The following is a 19920-nucleotide window of genomic DNA, read 5'->3' on the forward strand; positions in this document are numbered from 1 at the left end:
AGAGTGCGGGTCGTCAGGGGAGACGGGAGTGGGGACAAGCGTGCTTTGGCCCGGTTCAAGGCAACTGTACATAGAGTGAGTATGCCCTTATGCACACAACACCTCAAAAATGCTGAGCCACAGTAGGTTAAGCTCAAAAGCAGGTTCAGTCGTATTTGGCCTTTTATTTAGCATTCTGAAGTCTGAATAAGGGCTTATGGAAGGGATTAAGTTGCATCTCAGTTTTCTCATTTCCTCCACTTAATATAACACCTTTCTCAGCCTACTGTTTCCTGTCAACCTCTGATATCACTTGTTCTTGGGTTTTGTCTTTAGTTAACAGATGACATCATGGTTCTCTTTTACGCCGGATGTCAATGTTGTAACCACATACCCAGAATTTGGACATATTTAAAAAAAAAAAAATAAATAAATAAATGCTGTTAATTTTTATTCACTCTTGATTCACGTCTATATTTATACATGTTTAATTTGAACTTGCAACAATTGCAACATGCGAGTGACCCATACAGTTTTCTTCTTCAATTGAGAATCATGCAGATTGCCACTTTATAACAAACACCATGCCTACCAAGTAAGGGTTCTGTTGCCAGTGGAAACTGTACCACTCAACGGAAATGTGGCGTGAGGTCATCCCCTCCTTTGAAGGACTTAAATTCAAATAGAGACTCTGAATGCAGTTGCAACACATTTGATGTCATTGATACGAACAACAACAACAACAACAACAAAAAAATTGGTTCTCCATTGCCTCTGATGAAAAGCAAACTACCACGAGAATTCAAAAATAAATTTGAGGGATGCTGTGGATGAAAGGATATGGCATATGCAAAACACCAAACATGCAGCATGACTTTAGAAGATGGATTTCAGTTCATACTTTTTTGTCAATGTATAAGGTTGGCAAAGTTTCATAGACGAAAGTGCAGAATGAATGGAATCATTGTTTTCCCAAAGAAAGAAACAATTCATCCTGGAATGAGTCAACAGTATTTCTACTTTTATATCTTTCACAAACCTGTAGGCTTGTAACAGATTCCTTGCTATATAGCTAATGGATACCCATGAACAACGTCTGCTTTAACAGTGTGGTTATAGCTGAGGCTGGAGGAGTTTGGTTCATATTGTTGGTATGTCGAGAAGATGCTGGTTTGCCTATTGAAAGCAAATACTCATCACATCCACTTCACATCACATGATGATTAGGTGTTTTACTGTGAAAGCCTTTGGAGATTAAATTTAAAAATGGTAATGAATGTTTGACCAATCACAACAATTATCTGTCTGAAAGGAAGGGTTTAGACAGACGGGATCTTTAAACAAACCATTTTTAGACACTATTTAGAAGAGCTGAATTTGTCATAATTATTATTAGAATATGTTTTTGACCTTGAATGGATGGATAAAATCTATTATTGCAGCAGACTTCCGAAAGAAAATTAAAGACATTTTCAATTACATGATTGCGTTAATCGCAATCATGGTCTCTGCATGATTAATCATCAAATCCCATATTTAAAACTATAGATGAGATTTGATGAATATAAATATGGAGTGTTGAAATAAAGACGTGCATAACAATCCAGCTTAGGTTCTTATAATTGTGTGTGTGTGTGTGTGTGCGTGTGTGCGTGTGTGCATGTGTGCGTGCGTGCGTGCGTGTGTGCGTGCGTCCGTGCGTGCGTGCGTCCGTGCGTGCATGCGTGTGTATATATATACATACATACACATATATTATATTTTTAATAAATATAAATCAAGCAAAAAAGACAATTACTATATTTTGGTTTTAGTTTTGTATATTTGTAAATGTATTTAACTTTGAGGCTCTGATTGTACTTTTGCCTGATCTCTTGAACTAGATGGCCTTCCTTTGGCAGAACTATATTTATGCCTGATACTTTTAGGGCTGTATTTTGACAGATTTTGAAAAGGCTTTAACTAAAGTATTCCAAACTATTGCCTGGTACCAGTGTCTTTCTTTTTTTGAGGATGCTCCATGATCTGATGGTTGATGGCCATTAAATGAGACCTTAGATTTAACACACTGTAAATTTAGCTTATTGGCTCATCTAAATTTGGACGTTTGCTATTCAGTTGAAAGTCAAAGGGCTCTGTTTTGACGGTCCATGCGCAGAGCGCAAACGCTTTCAGGGTGTGTCAGAACGCATTTTTGCTAATTTAAGGACGGAAAAAAGAGAATAAACCAATTAGAGTCTCATCTCCCATTACCTTTAAGAGCCAGCTGCGTCGCGTTTTAAGCGCATTTGCTATTTACATGACGTAAAGTAAGTCTAAGTGGAAGAAATGAGCATTTCACTAGCAAACAGTTAACAGTTTTTTTAACAGAAAACTGTTAAACAGAGCATCTACTGCGTGAGAATGAGAGATAATGGTACTACTTTCGCTCTTGGATATTGAAACCTTTACGCACAGACATCAATTAGTCTATAAATAATTAATTTCATTTGTTAAGCGCAAATAATCGTTTCAAAACTATTTCTAAATTCAGTTTTGATTTCCAGCAAACGAATAAATGAACAATAACAACGAAGTGTGCTCAAAAACCTGATTTATATCCTAAAACACATGTTGTGCCCCTTATGGTCTAAAACCTGACAGGTGGGCAAATCTAAGCTTGTTTTTAATAAAACAAATATAAATATGGATATAATAAATAATACTCCTAATAATAATAACATTATACAAAAGCAAATTGTTATGAATGAACTGAAAAAGCCTCCCGAGATGAAGAAGACATAAAAGCAGTGGTTTTTCATATTTATGTAGGCTAGAAAATAATATGTTTTGTAATATTTTAATCCTTTATATTTATATCCTATATCTATTCTTACTATATTCTATATATATATCCTTAATATTTAAATTTTTTCATATGTAAAGATATTTGCCTATTGCTCTCTTGTGCGTATTAAGCAGTGTTTAAGCGAGGCGCAACTCTGCGCCCGAGTTTAGACCAGGTTTGTTTTGGTCTAATGAAAAATCTATTGTTCTATATAATAATCTATAGTTATAATAATCTATAGTTTCTCAAAATAGCAACGCGCCAGCAATGCGCCTCAGAACGCCTTCCTTTTTAGACCAGAACGCCTATGGGCACACATATGAGCGCTAATGCATTTGCTACTTAAACAGCGTAGCGCAATGCCTCAAAACGACACTTGCGCCAAGCTGAAACTAGCAAAAGACTATTACGCTGCGCCTTGCGCCACATTGCGTCGGGTGTATGATAGGGCCCAACATTTTGCCAGACTGGTGATATAACTTTTGGCTTTGCATGAGAAGAAATGATATAGCTGCAATGATAAAAATAAGCTGGGGTCAAACCTTATATAAACTATTACTTTATTATATTGTGCACAATAGAGAACCTAAATGTGTCATACGTTATTGCTGTATCACTGATATTTTTAAATGGCATTTTGTTGTCATGTAACTTTTTTTACTAGGAAAGCATCAAATATTGGGCCACCAAAAATTTTCGGCCAAAAATGACCCAAAAGTGCATTGTGTCTATTCGTTTTATTTTGATCTTCTGCATCACTTCATCCATCCATCCATCCATGCATCCATACATACATACAGTTAAAATCCCCATTAATTATTAGCCCCCCTGTTTTTTCCCCAATTTCTGTTTAACAGAAAAAAAATTCTACACATTTCTAAACATAATAGTTTTAATAACTCATTTCTAATAAATGATATATCTGATAAATTAATAAACAATTAATTTTTTGAATTTTGTTTTATAGTTTTAATTCATATGTTTGACTATATACAAATCTGTGGATATTATCCATGCATTTATTGGGTAAAATAAAGTTGCAACTTTTTACTGTAATAAGTCTTCATCTGCAAAAGTGACCTCCAGAAATGATTGTTGCAATGCAAATGATACTAAATACAATGGTACTAATAATTGCATAATTTGGTTTGGTGTTTTGGTTTTCTGGCTTGGTTTTCCTCTTTTTTGATTTGGGTATACAGCCATTTCTAGGCATGGGCCGGTATTAGATTCTGACGGTATGATAATCTTGGATAAAAAAAAAAAAAAAAAAAAAAAAAATATATATATATATATATATATATATATATATATATATATATATATATATATATATATATATATATATATATATATATTTATATATATATATATATATTTATATTTATATATATATATATATATATTTATATTTATATATATATATATATATATATATATATATATATATATATATATATATATATATATATATATATATATATATATATTTATCCAAACCTTTAAAATATATTATTTTTAAATGTCTGGGTTAAAAAAAGAAACTTCTTTGCCATTTGAAAATTTTATTTTTTATTTTGAGAAACATGTATAATATTTTGGAGCAGTAGCTAAACATGGCAGGATAAATAATTCAATTGAATAATTGACTTCTGCTGTCTTCATTAGTTTCAAAAACACAAATTTCTTTACAATTTAAAACGGCATCTTTGGTTGTCTTTTCTGCTAGAGATACTTTTTTTTTCCAAAGGAAAACAAAAATAGAAATAAAAATAAAAAAAATCTTACACATACCTTAGGAACGGTATTACAGAAAATGTTGGCTGTTTTAAAACCTTGACTGTTCCAAACCGCGGTATACCTTGAAAAACTGTTATCGTCCTTTGCCTAGCCATTTCAGTGCATCCCTATTTTCACCAGTTTTGTCATAGATAAATAAATAAAAAAAACTGAGGTTACAATTGACATTAGCTCCCTAGAACTGAAAATTATTAGATTGGAAAGAAGATGACCAGATGGCTGATAAGTCTCGAACATTCAGATGATATGGTCTGAAATTACCATAAACCACATAAAAGCATGGAACCACGTCTTGTCTCAATGACTCAGGCTGGGGGTGTAATTGTGTGAATTGTTTTCTTGTTAAACTTTGGGTTAGTACCAACTGAGCTTTGTTTAAATGTCACAGCATTGGGTATTGTCACAACCTGGGTGTTGTTGCTGACCCTATCCATCCCTTTATGACCATAGTGAGCCCGTCTTGTGATGCTTAACGATGCCCTTTTAATGAGACCTTAACTCAATAATGTGGCTTTTTATTTTACTTGTTTTTTTTGGGTAGCCTGTGATCCTGATTGGATTAGTCCATGACCTCTAAGCACTTCTTTAATTTCATTATATTACCTTTGCCCATTTTTTGTCCAAAAAAGAGCTTCAGTAAAACAATGGTGCTTTCTGTCTACTTGTTTCCAATTAGAAGTCACTTCTTTAACCATATTTCCTTCATATTTTCAGAATAATGTTAGCCTTTTCTTTATTTGCTTTTTCCGTTTATCTCAATCTTTGCTAATCATAAATGAGTGTTCTTTTCACTTGGCTGTGCTCTCAGCTGTTATGACAGCGCTGAGTCCGCTGACCCCATTAAAGCCCAGCAGAGATGGCTGATGGGTGAAGATTTAGCCGCAGTGGGTCATTTCAGCAGGAACTGTGCCTCTGATTTATACCCAGCTTCAGAACAGCATCTAACTCTGCAGCTTAGAGAGATAATGTGTCAGTCATTTGCACATTTGCACATATTAAGGGGTTTAAATAGCACTTTATCCTGCAACTCTTTATCATTTCTCAGCGGGAGCATTTACTGTAAGTGTTTACTAAAGCACTATATAAGTCCTCCAGCAGCTCAGAGAATGATCTTTTCTGCTATCTATAGGGAAACATAAGGAAAAGATCTTTCTGTAAAAATCCAGAGTTCTCTTATGAATATCTTTTGGGTAGGCCAAATTCACATTGTCTAGTTCAGGGGTTCACAATCTTTTTAGCCCGTGACCCCTAAAATGACAATGCCAGTGACTGGCGACCCCCAATATCCTCGGAGGTGGTTTTAAATTCAGAAACCTTGCATGCAATGGCGCGCACACACACACACACACACACACACACACACACACACACACAAACACACCAATAGAACTCTATTCTTCGTTTAATATTTTTAATGTATGTGAGTGCTGTAAATGTGCCAGAAAGTTTAACATGGTGTTATAAAATCAATCTGCTGCAACTGATGCTATTGCTGTGTTTTTAATATAATTTAATTACATCAGGGGTCGCACTGGAAGCTACTTTAGTAACTATATAGTATATGGTAACTATAAACAACATTTTTTTTTATCTTCAGTAGAATATAGATAAAATATTATGGTTTAATAAAAATAAATTCCCCCCACCCCCTTTCATTGTCTCGCGACCCCTCGCCTATATTTTGCGATATGAATACGATATTACCAGATAATTTAAGTAGCTCTACTTGGTAACAATTTACATTTTTAGATCGAATGGGATGGTTCTGTATAGGGGAGGGTATCTGCATACAATATTATTTACTAATTACAAACACAGATAAATACAGCAAAGCAAATATACGAATGAAATCAACAGTTGTTTAAAGTTTTCAGAAAGGAATTGAATAACCACATGTAAAAATAGTTATTAGTTGTAAAATTACTGTAACGTGATTAGTTGACTTTACTTAAAAAGCTTTTAATTCGTAAAAGTTTCCATAAAAGTATTAAGTAAATGAACTATATACATGATTATAAAATTGTTAAGTCAACTTAACAATTACAAGTTACTACATATTTACTTGCTTATTTTAAGTACAATTATTTTTATTATTTATTATCACTTTTTACAGTGTATATTCTTCACTGTGCATATCTATATGCAATTGATAAAAAACCTAGAAACATAACTTTACAAATGGCTTGAAATGCTTACACAGTCAATTTAAAATACCTTCAAATGATAAGGGTAAAATTTGCATGAACACTACAATGGTATAAACTATGGTGTCTGGTCAATTGTACTCCCAATTTGACATAGCAGATCCTGTGGTGTGACTATTACAAATTTGAACATTGCAATGTCGATGCTGAAACAATAGATTGTGCAGCCCTAACACATAGTCAAGTACACTAGTGTGAATTAATTCAGTAAGGTAGCCAAGGCACACATAGTACAGTACATTAGTGTTGAGCCATTAGCCCAGGAATACACAAATAGCAAGCTGCATTAGTGTTAAGCATGTCTTCAAGCTAGACCAGGCACACACAGATAATATAACATTCCATGACTATAGCGAAAAATAAATAAAATTAAGCAATAGAGCTGCTCCTTTTTTTTTTTTTTTGTCCAGTCTTAGTCAACATGTGTGTGTGTCTGCTTATGCAACTATGCACATACAGAATCAAGTTTACATTGGTTTGTTTTGTCTTAATTTTCTTAAGAATAGTTGTCTTCATGTCACCAAAATGTTTGACTGTCTTCAGGGCCCGGTGCTGAAATACACTATTAGTTGTGTAAATGTAAATGTTTTCTTTAGGAACAAAAAAGTTAAAATGGATAATGCCCAGATTGGCAAATATGGAAAAGTTGTTGGGGTGTTGGTATGCAGTACAAGCATAGCAAGTTACCGTAGTGTCATTGTGCCTAAAGATTGCATGTAGCCTAAAGTCATCGTTGTTACAACAGGTACCAAGTTACATATGCTAAAGTTGTGAAGATTTGGCCTCATGTCCATTTGGCACTCATTGCCAAATCGGTTTGTGCGTTATTTAATCATGCTTTTACTAGTTAATTGAATTTGTTGTTCTTTTGTCTGACAAAAGATTTTCTAATTTCAATGACTCTATTACTCAAGACAGCTGTATATTTGGTAAAGAACTTTCTTTGCCATCCAATGTGACTCATCTGTGAGAAAATAGCGGGACAAGTTATCACTTTTTCTGTGTGAACTCAGCTGACTGAAATGCGTGTGTCTGACCTCTTTAAGTTTGTAGCTAAAGCATTTAAAAAATATAAGTATTGTTGCTTGTACTCCACAAGAGATCAAGTATCTTTCCAAATGCTAAGACAGCTATGTAACAAATAACATCAAATATTGTATAGGCTATGTAGGGGCATGGGTTTTAATGTGACTAACCATATCCAAAGGAGAGATAAAAAAGCGAGAAATTGCTCATAGAAGTTATGGCTCTGTTGGATTTGGGACGTTGTTAAGATTAACTTGAAAAAATATACCCTTGAAAGTTGAGTTTAAAAGTTTTTGGGAAAGTCTATGCCAGGGTACTGGAGAGGAGGATCTGATGGTTGAACCTAGGATCCAGAAGGAACAATGCAGTTTTCGTCCAGGCTTTGGTAAACTGGACCAGCTCTATACCCTTACCAAGGTGCTCGAGGGTTCATGGAGAGTTTTGTTGTCTTGGAGAGAGACCGTGTCCCTTGTGTCATTCTGTGGAGGGTGCTCTGGGAGTATGGGATCAGATGAGCCCTGGTAAGGGCTGTCTCGTCACTGTATGAACAGAGTATAAGTTTGGTTCACATTGCTGAAAATACTGTAAGTCAAACTTATATGTATGTTGTACTCCAGCAGGGCTGCCTTTTGTCACCAATTCTGTTCATAATTTTTATGGACAGAATTTCAAAGCACAGTATTGGGCTGAAGGGGGTCCAGTTCGGGGTCCACAGGATTCTATCTCTGTTATTTACAGACAATGTTGTTCTCTTTGCTTCATCAAACATGGACCTTCAGCATGCACTAGGGCGTTTTGCTGCCGAGTGTGACGTTGCTAAGATGAGAATCAGCATCTTCAAGTCCAAGGTCATGGTTGTCCACCGAAAAAAGGTGGTTTGCCATCTCCAGGTCGGAGGAAAGTACTTACACCAGTTAGAGGAGTTCAGGTATCTTGGGGTTTTGTTCACGAGTGAAGGAAAGATGGGACATGAGGTTGACAGGCAGATTGATGCAGTGGCAGCAGTAATGCTGTCGATGTACTAGTCCGTTGTGGTAAAAAAGGTATACGATATACTGGTCAATCTACATTTATACTCTCACCTACTGTATGTACGTGAGCATTGGGTCATGACTGAAAGGATAAGATCTCAGATACAAGCGGCCAAAATGAGTTTCCTTTGCAGGGTGGCAGGGCACACCCTTATAGATAGGGTGAGGAGCTCTGTCACCCAGCAAGAGTTTGGAGTAGAGCCACTGCTACTCCTCATCACGAGAAGTCAGCTAAGGTGGCTCGGGCATCTGTTTCGGGTCCCTCCTGGACGCCTACCTAGGAAGGTGTTCCAGGCATTTCCCAATCAGAGGAAGCCTCAGGGAGAACCCAGGATATGCTGGAGGGAATATTTCTATCGGCTGGCCTTGGAATGCCTCGGGATCCCCCTAGAGGAGCTGGAGGAAGTGTCTGGTGCCCTCGTGACCCAGCCCCGGAAAAACAGTTGAAAAGGAATGAATAAATGAAAGTTCAGTTTTAGTACTTAATGACCTTATTCTGACAAAACATGACAAACTGCAAGTAGAATTTACACCATATCTGACAGCTAACCTAATTTGTGTGTATACTTCATTGACCTAACAAAAGGCAAAACCCGCACATTGACAGATCAAAAACTGCATTTAACAGTGAAATTGGTAAATTAATAGCACGTTTATCTTAATCCTATTTTTTCAGAGCTTTTTGTTTATGACCACCAGCATCATGATGAATTCAGAAAGTTCCATGAGAAATGAATAAACTGGTTGGGTCAAAATAACTCGGATGTTAAATTGTGAGAGAACCCCTTACTGCCCTTTCAGTTGGGTTGATATATATATATATATATATATATATATATATATATATATATATATATATATATATATATATATATATATATATATATATATATATATATATTTTTTTTTTTCTTCTTTTTGAGCAAATGAATAAGAAAAACCTCTAATTGATTTGAGTTAGCACTTAATTTAATAGTATTTGAAAATTTTTAAAAACATGCACGTTTCAAAACATCTGTTTTATATCACTTGCTATGACAATTACAGTCTCTGTACGCATGATTCACCCTCCCAAGTTCTATTTAAATCTGGATTTTCTCAGGTTCAAACATTCTAGGTTGAGAATTCTGGCTAATTTTGCACATTTCACACTCATCGTTTTCTTCAAATTTACACCCTATTTGATTTTGGCAGTCAAGTAAAAGAAGCGATGCAGGCTGTAAGTGAGATGTAACCAGATGAGCTGTTATTTCAGCAGTTGCAGAGGGTGTGAGCTTGGCTACAGCACACTCACACTGCTAATGGGAGCAGAAATGCTGCTGGCCTGAGGGAGTTATATTAATGATATAAGGAAAGAGCCTGGAATCCATCATGCTTAGGGAAAATCAGAGACACGATTCTCACTCAGACCACCTGCCCCCACAACACACACACACACACGTTCAGTTGAGGACTTATAGAAGGACAGTTTATGCCATCTGCTCAGTACCCATTATCCTTCACTGGGTTTCATATTTTTTGCATTGAAAGTATTTTTAGGCTGTTTTTGTTCAGAACTATGTTAAATATCACAACAAATAAGATTCACCTGGGTATTGGTTGAACAATGCAAAATGTGTTGGTTAAAAGAACTAGGCTTAAGAGATTCCTTAAGCAAAGGGTGAAATATGGTTTACCATACTACTATCATGTATTTTAATAGAGCAGGATGTCATATTGTATATGCCCCTTTTTATGCCAATTGTTTTAATTGTGAGCAACATTTGCATTCTTGTCTTTCATCTGAAACATGATCTCTGGGTAACAATGCCCGTTGATGACCTAGTTTGGTTTGTCCCACTTTTAGGTTTAAGTCACTTGGTAATGGCAGTGTTTGCATGGACAGGTCCGAATAGAAAATGGTAGAGGGGGAAATTAAATTATGGCATTTGAAGGGGTGCACAAAGATTTGTGAATCAAATTTGATCAGAAAGTAAAGAAACAAGCTCAGCTGATTCATTCTGTTGAGCGTTATTAGTTCAAAAACATTTTATTTGTGTTTATATGCATGCCAAGGAAAACAAAAATACATACTTGTATAATAGAAAGAAAGGAAGGAAGGAATGAAGGAAGGAAGGAAGAAAGGAAGCAAGCAAGGAAGGAAGGAAGCAAGGAATGAATGAAAGAATGAAAGAAAGAAAGAAAGAAAGAAAGAAAGAAAGAAAGAAAGAAAGAAAGAAAGAAAGATTCAGAGACTCTAAGTCTTGTGGTTTTCTAATCCACTTCTTTAGTATGAGTATTTTTTTTCTTTCTGGAAGAATGGATAAACAGATGGATGGATTAATGGATTGGCAGAAAAATGAATGGATGATCTGATTGATGGATGGGATGTTTCATGAATAGTCTTATTGATAGATGCATTGATTTATTGTTTAGATAGATGGATGCATGAATGGATGGACAAATGTGTGGATGGAAAAAGTTGGTAGATATATGAAAATATTTTTTAATTGTTAACCTAAAATTTTAGCTGAAAAATAGAAAGAGTTTCAAGGTTATGCATCTTATTTAATTGAAATTATTGTTATTGCATCTAGGCATTATTGGATGTGTTCTGGGTTATAGAAAGATAAATTGACATATGCATGGACACACATAGAGAGATGATTTGATTGTTTAGCCAAACGGAATCAAATGGATCGATGGACAGTCAATGAGTAATTCAGATTGAGAGCAATGGATGATTAATAGATATATAAATAGATGGATGGATGGATTGTTTTGATGTATAGATTGGATAAGAGGGTGTGGACCAATTTATTGTGAAAGAAAGAAAGAAAGAAAGAAAGAAAGAAAGAAAGAAAGAAAGAAAGAAAGAAAGAAAGAAAGAAAGAAAGAAAGAAAGAAAAAGAAATACTACTCTGAGTCTTGTAGATTTCTAATCAACATTTTTAGTATGAATATTGTTTTCTTTCCGGAAGAATGGATGAACAGATGGATGGATTAATGGATTGGCAGACAGACGGCTGTGTGATCTGATTGATGAATGGGATGTTTCATGAATAGTCTTATTGATAGATGGATTGATTAACGATTTGGATAGATGGATGGATGAATGGATGAACAGATGGGTGGATGGAAAGTATTGGTGGATATATGGTTAGTTGAAAATGAAAAGAGTTTCAAGGTTTTACATCTTATTTAATTGAAATGATTTCTATTGCATCTAGGCTGTTTCCCAGAACATATTTGGGCAGTGTTCTGGGCAGTAAAATTATAAATTGATGTATGGACAGACATATAGATAGATGATTTGATTGTTCGGCCAAGCTGTTAAATGAATGGATGGCCAAATTAATTGATGGACTGTCAATGAGTAATTCAGATAGAATGCAATCGTTGATTGATGGATATATAAATGGATGGATGAATAAATGAATAGGTGCATGGATTGTTTTGATAGATAGATTGGAGAGGAGGTGGGTGGTTGGATGGTTGGGTTGATAAGTGATGGATTGACATATAGATTGACATTATTTGGATGGATGAATGGATTGGTTGCCAGATTTTTTTGAATGGTTGGATTGATGAGTTTTGGATAGGCAGATTTCTAAATTGATTGGATGGATGGATTGACATTGCTTGATGGATGGATATATTGAAGAATGGTTGGATAAATCATGTAAGGGTGCTACAGATATACAGATTGATTATGGATAGACTGACTGGACAGACATATGAATGGATTAATGAAATGACAGACTGAGAGATCGATAGCTAGACAAGTTTGTGAATGGATAGAGGGATGAATGGATAAGTAGCTGCTTGCTTTGTCTTGTGGCCATGTGAGCTTTTTAAAATAATTAATCTGGAAAGCTGGTCACTTACAGGAATCTTTTGCTACAACAAAAAAATGATTTGATATCAACAGCTGAAATGGCCCATGAATCAAACTGAAGTAACAGTCTGTCGGGATCCACAGCCAGTGCCCTATTTTTGCTTTTATCAGTCTGAAAAATGACCTTTCTGCTGAAGCCATCTGAGAAAATGAGATATATGAAAGAGGTTTAGGAGAAAAATCATGCTGGGACTAGCATAAGGAGGCTGGGGGTGGACTGAACGGCTGCAATGCTTGACAGTCTGGACACATGCATGTTATGAGGTTGCTTAATGAAGCCGATCTGATCTGTCTGGAGAAGAGTGAGCAGTGGTTGCTGGGCTGTTATGACACCACACAGCAGTCTAATTAGGCAGACTACAATTCTGGAGGCTGCTCTTGAAATATTTACTCAGACTTCAGAGTAGAAGCTACCATGAGACCAATTGAGTCAAAATGATGAATTTCATGAACTCAGACACAGGGCATACTTTTCTTGGTTATTGCGCTAGCGACTGGAGGCAAATGTGTTTAGACAACTTTGCTTTGTTTTGTGCCAAAATAAGGTCTGTGATTTATTCGTTTGTGAAATATGTATAATGTTTTGTGAAATAATGTATAATGTTAAAAGACTAGCCTGGGTTAATCTTATAAAAAACATAGCAAAGATGAAACTTCTCAAAAGTATCATTGCAATTTATCTACAAAGGTAGGCTGTCAATTATCCTAAAAAAAAACTGAATTCTACATTCAAACTTAATCAATGAGTAATTTAGGTAGAGAATGATGGATGATTGATGGATATAATACTGGATGGAGGGATGGGTGTATTGATTGTTTTGATTAATAGATTGTATAGTTGGAGGGTTGGGGGTTGGATGGTTGAATGGATGAATAGGTGGATGGATAGATTGCATAAGTTGACGGATGGATCAACTAATTGTACTATGGATAGACTGATTGATAGATCTAAAGGATGGATGGATGGATGGATGGATGGATGGACAGTTAAAAGAATGGGTAGATGGATGGATGGATGGATGGATGGATGGATGGATGAATGGATGGATAATAGATTGATGGCCACCCTAGATTAATAAAGAGACTAAGCTGAAGGGAAGCGAATGGTTGAATGATATTGTCTGTTTTTACCTTATTTGGAAGAGTCATAAATATTAATAATGAGCTCTGCTATGATTGTTTGTTTTACAGTGGCACAAACAGCAAACAGATGTCTACTAGGTGTAAATGCAGGAGCTGGTTGTACTCTGGAATACAAGAATGCAAAATAATCGTCCTTCAGTTGTCAAGCAAAAAATTCGGTAGATTCATTGACAAATGCGTTAGTTTCAACTTGCACTAAGTGGTGGAGTTCCAGTTGTGTTTCCACGTAAGCCTGATACGGTAAGAAATACTTATTTTTAGAGCAGTACAACTCAAATTGTCCTGTTTTTCAAGGCCTAAAACAAAGGTGGGTTAAGGCGAATTGTTGGCACATTGCTATTTTGTGGAGCTGAAATAGACCGCGCCACTGACCAACTAAAAGCTGCTAAAAAAGTCCATCACAGAGTGCATTAGTTATGCACCTACACTCTCAGAAAAAAAGGTACAGTGAAGGTACAATTTTGTTCCTAGAGGGAACAAAATATAAAATTGTACCTTTAAAGGTCCCATATTGGTCCTTAGGGTACAATTTTGTACTCAAATGGGCTATAAAGGTACAAATGTCCAGATTTAGGTTTAAAAGGTACATTTTTGTACCTTTTAAAGCACATTTGGATACAAAATTGTACCGTAAAGGACCAATTTGGAACCTTTAAAGGTACAATTATATATTTTGTTTCCCTATAGGAACAAAATTGCACCCTCAGCTCATGATAAGATCAAGACACTATATAACACTAATTTAAATGCATTAATACTAAACATTAATACTAAAATACATAATTTATAAATATAATAAATAAATAAATAAATTGATTGAATTAAATATTTTAATAATTAAAATTTTTTCATGTATTTAAATAAAAAAAATCTCAAAATCGTTAATAATTTAATTTATAATTGAATGTAATTTTAATCATAAAAAACGTAAATACTGGTCTTTGCTAACTGTTTAAGACCCTATAGTATATGGGATGTAGAATAAGAAGAACCATGCAGAGTGACAGCATCTTCATACAGGTGGTGATGTTGCTGTCTCTTTAAGAATTTGGCTTGTTGAGACGTTATAGTAGTGTTTGTTACTGAGGCGGTCGGTCGAGTATGCTGGCTGTTTACAAAGAACTTCGCACGCTTTTCAAAGAAAAGTCTATTTTCGAGTCCACATTTTTCATGTAAGAATGTATTAAAGATGTATTTTCAGTCTCATTTTTACATGTGAAGCCGTGTTCTGTTGATTTTGTCTGACTCTCGGGTCTCGGCTTTCCCCCGCTTTAAGTACTCCGGGCTGGCTGGTGTACGTTGGCCTTTAGGATGGAGTTTGCTAAGATGTCTGCAGCTTATTAAAGAAGTTAATACAATATGATATCGAAGTCACCGAGGGACATAACTTTATATAAGGTGAGTATTATATGCTGTTAGTTTTCTCGGTGTAAAAGCTCCCTTTATCGCTTACGTTACGTATTCGCGCCTTATATCTTACGTAACTGCTTTATTAATAAGTGTTGCCACGGCGGAATATAATCGCAACCCAGATAGCAAAATACACTCGGGCCAGTTGCGGCTAGATTCTCGCCTGCCCGAGTCCGTCTGCTGTATCGTTAACGTTACTTTGGCCAGATGCGGCGGCAGAAGCGAGCCGACGCTGCCGTAACCGTGCACCGGAATCGGGCCGTGAGTAATGTGCGGTGTGGCCCGGAGCTGGCGCGACTAAAGTCTTCATATACCTTGATATAAAACCTTTTGTTATTAATACTGGAAATTTGTAATTATCGATAATGTTTTATATTTTGAGGCCATTTTCTAGCCACGGTTGACCGAGGAAATGTAATTGTAGACGGTTATACACCGCCATTTTGTGAAGCAAAATCACAATTTTGTCACCGGCAAAGCGACTGATTATGTAAACGTAAACGTGGCTAGTTACAAACGTGGCGTGTGTATGCTTGTACTTATCTTCGTTTCAGTGTCTAAGTTATATTAATGTTGAGGAGTGTCCACAAACTCTCATGTCCAGAATTGTTGGTGCTTTAATATCGTTTAACGTTATACTTATGTTAATGTAGAATAATTATTAACATACCACGTTGTATAAATCGACGTTTTAAATTATACTTTGTTCTTTAATGTAATAATTTGTCTTATCTGTTCTGAAGCTGGTAACTTACCTTGAGCTATTTTACCTATTTTATTAATATCTCAAAATAAATAAATAGTTATTGCTTTATCTTATTGCTTTCCAGAAGTTTATGAAGTTTCCAATTGTATTTCAGGACAAGATTGAACAACAGAATGCAGGCTAACAGCATCAGACCAATGAAGGCATGTCATATGAAAGCATGGCTCAGTTACAAGATGTAAGTATGTCTCATTATCTATACCATGGTTTTAATGGCTTACATACTATTTTAAATTTGTAGGTTTTTACTTACAAACAACAATAAATGTACACCCACGTGTTTAAAATTATTTTCTAGGTATTCATCGAAAGATAAGAGATCAACTGAAGAATGCTATGGATCTGACTCTAAGGTACTCTTTCTAAACTTTCTCCACTTGATTAATATTATTAAATTCTAGCTTTGTATGGATTCCTTCATATTTGTTTGTATGCCACATCTTATGTTCCAGGAATTGATTTTACAGCAGCACTTCTCATGTTGCCAGCCTTGTTAAGCGAGACACTTCAACATTTCGTTGTGCTCCGGTTCGTATGTTGTTTTCTGTTTAGTATATGCTGTGATAAATGCATTTTATAATTCTTGATATTCTTTATATTAGGATGACGCAGTGGGTAGTGCTGTCACCTTACAGCAAGAAGGTCGCTGGTTCGAGCCTCGGCTGGGTCAGTTGGCATTTGTGTGAGGAGTTTGCATATTCTTACAGTGTTCGTGAGGGTTTCCTCCAAGTGCTCCGGTTTCCCCACAAGTCCAAAGACATGCGCTATAGCTAAATTTGGTAAGCTTATTTGTCTGTAGTGTATAAATGTGTGTGTGAATAAGTGTGTCTGGATGTTTCATAATACTGGGTTGCAGCTAGAAGGGCATCTGCTGCATAAAACATATGCTGGATAAGTTGGTGGTTCATTCCACTGTGGCGACCCCAGATTAATAAAGGGACTAAGCCAAAAAGAAATTGAATGAATGAATGAAATTTATATTAGTCTTTTAATCTGTGATACTTTTTTTTTTAATCAGTGAATATTAATTATTTTACTTTCTATGCATGATGATTTTCTCTTCATCAGTGATAGAGTGACTGATATTAATGTAATTATTGCTTTGTCATTTACAGTGAACCATCTTCACCACATCCAACAGTTCAAGTACAGGAGGAGGCCACCGACTGGACAACTGTGTTAACAAGACGAGTCACGGCAGTCTTCAGAGTTGATGGGATTGTGATTGGCCGGGCTAATGATGTGGACGAAAATACATTTTTGACATATCCATCTTATTAGAAGAACACCTTGATGTTTCTGCAGTGGAATGTTTTGAATGAACGGTGGACGGTGACAAGCCTGGATCTACTCCAGTTACCAAAGTGATCAACCTTGTTTTTTGTTTCTCTACATGCTCTTGGGATAATCACAATCATAAAGTTAATCCAGCACACTGCTCTCATTCATGCATAAAGCAAAATTTTAAATAACTTGTGGTCCTAATGACTATCAAAGAACATTTTCCAGTTATGAGTGCTTTACATGTCATGTTTATCAAAAGCATAAACACATATTGTGTTACAACTAATTACAACTCCACTTGAGGATGATGAGGAGTAATCTACTGATGTTGAGGAAGAGGCTACTGATGTTTTTGGTTTTCTGCACTGTTGAAGCAATTTATAGAGAAAAATTGCCTTCATTCTGAAATACAGAGAAAATTTTGATGACAAATTATTTATTATGACTGAGTATTCTGACTAAAGACAAATACTTTGGACTTTATAAAGTGAAGTACTTGATGTAGCCTGTGTAATGTGTTTATAAATCTTAAACAGTATTCTTGTGGTCTTTGTATTAAGGGTAGATTATATACTGTACAGTGAGTGAACAGTTTTTATTTGTTATCTAAATTGTTCTTTTTACTGTTTTACATGTCTGCTTTATACTTGCTGTGTAATTTTATTCCTTAACACATTCAGTTGTGAGTTGTAATGAAATATTTCTACATTAATAAATAAAAATGGACATCTGCGAACCAAAATATTTAATTTATTTATTTATTTGTGCATGCAGTTACCAAAGGATCAAAATGCCTGGGTCAGTACCCTGAAAATGCTATATAATATAAAAAGGTACATTTTTGTACCTTCGGTGGGGGTACAAAATTGTCCCTTAAAGGGTACAAATGTAGAAGGTACAATTTTGTACCTTCAAAAAGAGGTACAAATTTGTACCCTTAAGGGTACCACCCCAGTGACGGGCCATTTGTACCCTAAAAGGTACAATTTTGTACCTTTTTTTCTGAGAGTGTATGTGGGTCCAAACGCATACACATTGCTTAATACACACAATATGTACATCAATACACAAATCTTTTTACAAATGAAAAAAAATAATTTTCATATTTACTTATGTAGGATTTCCATACATAAATAGAATTGGAAGTTAAGGGGGCAAAACCAGCAACAAACATAGTGAAAGGATAGTCCATTTGAACCAGTGGCGCAAAAAGGGGGTATGCAGTATATGCGGCGCATAGGGGTGCCACACATGGGGGGCACCATTGTGTCAAAACTGTTTTTGAAATTATCCTTAGTAAAACTTTCAAATAATAAAAATAAACAAATATTTTTGGTTACAAATGTTTATGCTGCATTTTAAATGAATATAATACTGTATTTTATTTAAAAAATAATAATAAATTATATACCACCCCTCCCTGTTCGTTGACCATTTGACTGAGGCTTTGCTCAGTTACAGTCACGTGTTTAAAATGAAGAGAAAAGTGAAGAGACTTGAAGCGCAAAATAGAAAATGGAAAAAAAGAACAAACAATGCCTTAAAATTAAAACTGGCATGACATACTGAATAATGAGAAATTGGTAAGCTTAACCCACACTATTGTTACCATACTTTTAATCAACTTCTAATATTTTTGAGAGTGATAGGCTGCCATATCATTATTCATTCCTTATCGCCACCCAGTCACTGCATGGGCTTTGGACTGCGTCAGAACTCGCATACTTGCATCCTGTATAGTATGTAAAAAAACAGTAAAATTCTATGGGCTAAAAGCTGGCGTAAAGTTAGCTTTATGGTAAACATTTGATAGTCGTAAATGTATGGACCGTCAGCTTCAAAAGATAACATTTGTATTCACTGCATTTAAATATTGATTAAAGTTTCTATATTTACTTATTGAAGAGCAGCAAATGAATCCCCGTTTGATCGACTGTTTTGTTTGATTACAGGTGTTATTTTAGGAATGCAATAAAAACATTTTGTTTATGCTCATTTAAAATAAAATTAGTTGGTGTTTAAAATAAAACACGTTTAAGTATTAAGTGTATTTATCTGTTCACACACCCGAATCTCAAAAGTATCTGCTTTCTTTCATCTTTATCACTATGGAACGCTTCCATCAATTAGCACTGTTATTCATAAGGGCGGTAATCGACATAAAGCTTTGCTGGAAAGGGCGTGAATGCGGCCGTTTTTATATTAATTTCAACTTGCTGTCAATCCAAAATAATGCAAAACACAATTGTCTTAAACAGTTCTTGCAATTATATCATATATATTACATTTGAGATCGCCTCTTTGTAGCTGCTACTTTCACTTTTGATAGAAACATTACAAATGCGGGAAAAATACAGAGGAGCAGACAGAATGGTAAAATATTGTAAAACAATAACATACAGTCACCCAGCCAAGTGTAAAGTAAAGTTCATGTAGATGTAAAAGTTTTAACTAAATAAACTGTCAAATCATACTTACAGTTGAGCTCAAAAGTTATAAGAATAATCAGAAAAAATGTTCTTTATATATTATTATCTATTATTAATTAAAGAATTAATTATTTTGCCAAAATA

General features: G+C 35.2%; 1 protein-coding gene and 1 long non-coding RNA gene across 2 annotated transcripts in view; both read left to right on the plus strand.

Annotated features, from left to right (window-relative positions):
* The window catches only part of ttyh2l (tweety homolog 2, like), a 102990-nt gene that overhangs the window by 31241 nt on the left and 51829 nt on the right, over window positions 1–19920 (plus strand).
* Window positions 14954–18089, plus strand: LOC137489765 (uncharacterized). The gene is made up of 7 exons (XR_015481296.1): window positions 14954–15059; window positions 15164–15285; window positions 16158–16241; window positions 16362–16416; window positions 16516–16591; window positions 16666–16842; window positions 17179–18089. It is a non-coding gene; the product is annotated as an uncharacterized LOC137489765 (long non-coding RNA).

Source organism: Danio rerio, chromosome 3 (assembly GCF_052040795.2).
Source record: "Danio rerio strain M-AB ecotype USA chromosome 3, GRCz13ab, whole genome shotgun sequence".
NCBI classification, from domain to species: Eukaryota; Metazoa; Chordata; class Actinopteri; order Cypriniformes; family Danionidae; genus Danio; species Danio rerio.